This window comes from Citrus sinensis, chromosome 4, assembly GCF_022201045.2.
Source record: "Citrus sinensis cultivar Valencia sweet orange chromosome 4, DVS_A1.0, whole genome shotgun sequence".
Classification (NCBI taxonomy): domain Eukaryota; kingdom Viridiplantae; phylum Streptophyta; class Magnoliopsida; order Sapindales; family Rutaceae; genus Citrus; species Citrus sinensis.
Window position 1 is genome coordinate 3,488,054 of NC_068559.1, and position 5,299 is coordinate 3,493,352.

The window sequence follows — 5,299 nt, forward strand, 5'->3', positions numbered from 1 at the left end:
TTTGATCATATTAGGGTTATCAATTTAAGTGAAGAAAGCTTAAATAATTGATATGTTTACAACCAATGTTTTTATGGTATTACAATAACTCCTAATTGATTTTAGTTTGATAGCGTAATTTCTTATTAGACAAGGTTTCAAATAATTACTTAGGTACCTTGTTGTTTTAACAACCCACACCCTCGACCCCACTCCTTCTTTAAACATAATTATATATGTTATCACCTGCACTTCTACTAATCGATACCGTTCTACTGCTAAAAAATATATTCCAATATTTTAGCTTAATGAGAACATATGTTATACTATGCTTAATGTTGTTATGATGTCACCAAATGTTATTACAAACAAGGTTGTTGCTTTGTATGTATGTGCCTTGTGCAGGGGGTTTACGAGCCATATTAACTGAGCAAAATAAGCTGGTTGTTGATGTTGAGGGAGCAACTGCTCTTGCAAAAGGGATTTACACGGCTAGGTAAATCACAAAATTCTTACTTGAAGATTTGCACATGTATTGTTTTCATACATATGTGTGAGATTTACATGTTGAAGCTGAGGATATGTTGATGTGACTTTGAATGACATCTTTTTTTATTCAAAACATACATGAGTAAAGCTCAACACTAATTGTAGTGGTGATGTTGATTCAGTTGTGGCACATCATAATGTTAAAGTCTTGGAATTCCCTTTGCCTGGTGAAGAGGAATGCTTTAAGCTGCTAAAGCACTATTTGGACAAATATATTACTGATGATATGTGTTGCGTAAATTAGCAAGTGTACTAGTCGGCACAAGTAATATAATGAAGAGTAGAGTATCGTCCCACAGAAATTGTATATCCTATTAGTTACCGAAATTATTCTAACCCTGCTTTATTTGAACAACCGATTAGGCGAATTTAGATTAAAGTTAAATAAAATAAAATATTAAAAATTAAATGAAGACGCATGCAGTAATAGAAATCACCAAGAGATTAAAACACTAGGACATTCGATTTCACCATAACCAATCTAATTTAATCCTCCATCTATGCTATTAAAGTTTATTACCCATGTTGACAGTGAATTTCCCTAATTTATTCAATATCCTCTCTCGAGTAATATCAAAAATATCTCCACATATCAACCCACTATATCTCTATGTGAATTTAAATATGCAAAGATTCATTAAGTTCTATGGAAATTCTTAGATAAAACTGCACGAATCACGTTGGCACATCTCTGTCTTTCGTTCAATTCATGGTATCCATTGCACAGAGCAAAAATACATAAATCTCTTCTCGGTCTCATTATGTATCCTCAAATCATTCAAATATTGGCCAGATATTTAAAAGCATTAAGCACAATAATGAACACTCAATCATAGAATAATTAATTAAAAATAACATAGATTTATGGAATTAAATCTTCATAGTTAGGCTACATCGTAGCCCTAGTAAAATAAATTAGTTCATGGGAATATAAAGAGAATCCATAAATTTAATTAAAAACATTCAAACAGGATAATAGAGAAGAGGAAAAGAAAAACTTAAGAATTAATGCATCTTCCTCCTGCTCCAAATTATTCCTGCTGCTCTCGGTTTTGCTCCAAACTTGCGGCTGCTGCTCTTCTCTTTATTTTCTCTTGGCTCTTATCATTCTCCTTGTGCGGCTGCCTTTCTCCTTATTTGCTTCCGTTTGGCTTTGCCCTTTTATAATGTTGTGGCTTCTTAAATCCTTAAATGAAAAGGATTAAAATTGCCGACCCCACCTTTACAATCTTAGGCCATTATATTTCTAAATCAAAAGGCCCAAGTTCACGTGCAAGCCATATTTTCTTTGAAAACTAATTCTTCAAATGCTGCCCCACGTACAAGCATGCTTAATGATTAATTAAATTAGATCCTTTGTGACTTGTTCCAATTAATTCTCTTTATTTCTTTCCCTTTTTAATTCCTTCAAGGTGATTTCCTCCTGAATATTCCAATTTTATTCCTCTTTAATCCCATATTGTACCTAAAATAACAAAATATAAAAATTAAGATAAAATTAATATAATAAGATATAATTTAACCTAAAATTAAGTTAAAGAAGTATTAAAATAATAGATAAATTATGAACACATCAATATGTTAATAAAAGCAGTAGCAAAAATTGAAGGAATTTTTAGAAGGTGGATTGTAGAGTTAGTGGCAATTACAAGCAACTATTTACAGAAGTGAGAATTGTGTGCTTGATCCATCCTTATCCCCTGAAATTGTAGATTATAAAGTAGCCAAGCATCAGTAGAGAAGGAAACTTGCAACAGCAAGCAAAAGAAGCAAGTGACAGATTCACAAATGATATTCTTTATTTTAATTAGACACTTTTGACTTGTGGGCTAAAAGAAAAGATTGATTAGCATCTCAATTTCCGAATATGTTTATGATGTTAAACTATTTAGAATGGTGCATCTTTATGTTGTTGGCACCGTTACATTAACTTATCTCTTTTTTTTTTATCTTTTTCTTTTTATTAGATCGTCAAATTACCTTTAAAAGGTGCCCCCATTTTCATTAAGAGATTTTGTTCGCTCTGTTACTCAGTTCTAATAAATGTTGTCAAGTAATTTGCTAGTATAATAATATATTTTAATTTACTATTCTGCTCTCTTTCTTAATGTTTTTACCCATTATATTTTTTTCTCATTTCTTTCTCCATACTTATAATGTAATGAAGAATCATTTGTAGATAATGGAAAAGCCTCTCACAAATGACCAATCAAATATTGGAGACTTAGAAAATGATTATCGAAATATTAGAGGGAAAAACGTTCTAAAATAACCCACTATGAGGTCTCTGCAACAACACATAAGGTAAAAGGAGTTTGATCATTCAAGTACACTTACAAAAACAATTATGTCAATAGTAATTTAGTGCATACGCACAACCTGAAAGTAGAAAATGCTTGAAACAAGGAAACAATCACAAATAATGTTATAGCTCAATAATATCAAATCCTAACAATTGTCCACACGATATAATTAGTTTATTAACCCAAGTACCATTGGGATTCATGAGCAATGTAGACTAAGAAAAAGTTTAACATGGACTAATGTCAAGGTTGATATAAGCATTAAATCTGGACACAATATTCTTGGCAATACATAAATTGTTATTATGATATGAAAACATACAAAATTTAAGAGTACATACCACATTGAATTCCCATGATACAACAAACAAAAATGTTATCCATACCTCAGGCATTTGCAATATCCAACACAAAAGGAATCTTAAATTTTGCTGACAATGGCAGATCCCTAGGAAATAAGCAACATCACCATCGAATTGAAGTGTACGAGATAAGGTTGTGCACTTAAGCCAAAACAATATTAGCATGCATTGAAGATGAAATCAATCATATAAGAAGGTAGTGATATAGTTAGTGAGGTTATTGAGATCGGTAAAACTAGTTTTAAAAGCTTGCATAGATAAACAAACCAACATAACTACATCTTAGTGATATAATAAGTGGGGTTATTGATATTGTTGAAACCAGTTTTAATGCCTACATAGAAAAATAAACCAAAATGACTACATTTGTTTTACACTATGGTAATTGGGACAAGTAATCCCACTTACTAATTGAATCGTCTCAACTGCTGTTGTTGGGAATGTTAAGGTTGTACTCCAACAGAGATGTCTGGCTTTGCATGCCCTTTTATCCTTTGCCTTCATCCGATGTATAGATTCCCCATTGAACATTTAAAGATTTCAACGAAAACATCTCGTTTAGCAAAAACAAGTTCAATCTTGTATGTTAAAAAAAAAATTGATCGATGCAATTTTTGGGTTTTTTTTCACAAACTCACAAAAAACTCATATATCCATAACTACTTTGTGTCCCTTCTATCCTTTACCATTCACAATTATCTGAATCACATGTCTTCCGTTTACGAATTGTCTCCAATTCCATTCCTGCATTAAAGTTTTACTGTCTTTTTTTATGGCTTCAGGCCACTCACTTCAAACTTAATTATTACATATCATATAATCATTACCAACTAAAATTCCATCTATTTACTGATAATTGCTATATTATCTATACTCTACAATCTATTTCAACATAACCAGGATAACTTAGATAGTAAAGATAGCTAAACCTATTTCAACGGTTGCCATGACACACTTCAACATGCATACTGAAATCTATCCAACAAAAAAAAATTTCACATTCACAATAATGAACCCCTAAGTACGCAATTCTTTGGGACAATGTACCTCAATTTCACATTACACATTCTTGCATCTCTACACTTACAATGGGATCTTGACAAAATCCCCTTCCGGTTGGGTACAATTATGCAAAAAAGGGTCGATTCACGTTTTCCTTCATTGTTGATAAATGACGGCATTCCATTTACTAATGTTATTCTCAAATACAACCCTAATTTCTTTCAAACTAAAATTCACGAAATTGGGTTTGAAGGAACTTTAAAGTAACATGAGATTTTCAAGCAAGTAAATTCAAGAACACAATTGATGCTAATTGGGAGCAACAAATTGAATTTTTCAGTTCAACCTGAACAAAAGCTAGTTTTTTTAATAGAATTTGTTGGATTAGAGAAGAAAAAGTATTGACATTGGTAAAGCCGGTAGCACTTAATCTCTTTTATCTCACCTATTCTATTTGAGCCGCTGGATTACAAAGACTTTCAATTCAACGACGGTTTTTGTAAATGACAAATAAAATGATTACTTATTACCGTGACAAAGTAGCTGGACCCTTTCTTTAATAATGTTATTAAGTACATGTACAAAATTTGTTATATGATGAATTACAACTTCCCCAACTTTAGTAAAAGTAATTTTTTTTTTTGGTTATATCCAATGTCATATTTATTAATTCAAAAAAAAGTGTCACATTTGCACATACATCTATAAACTATGGAGAGTTAAGATTGTTGGGGTTAGACCTAGTTAGGACATAATTTAAGTATGCAATTCAAAAAATTAACTTTATACGTAAAGTGACCTGATAGTATGTAACATACCATGTACCACTTCTTTCATAGTCAATGAGGGACGACATAATTTAATTAATAATCCATTTGGATGAATTTTCTGTCAATTGGGACAACATCAACAAATTTATTTTCATTTCATATAGTCGAGTCCACATCACATCTAACCACTAAAATCTGGTCATCCATCCTCTATATATATATATATATATATATATATATATATATATATATTTTATATTCATGTATGGCCTGTTTTTAAATTAACATGGGTCAACTTAACAGAAATCTAGTGGGAAATTTATAAAAATAACCT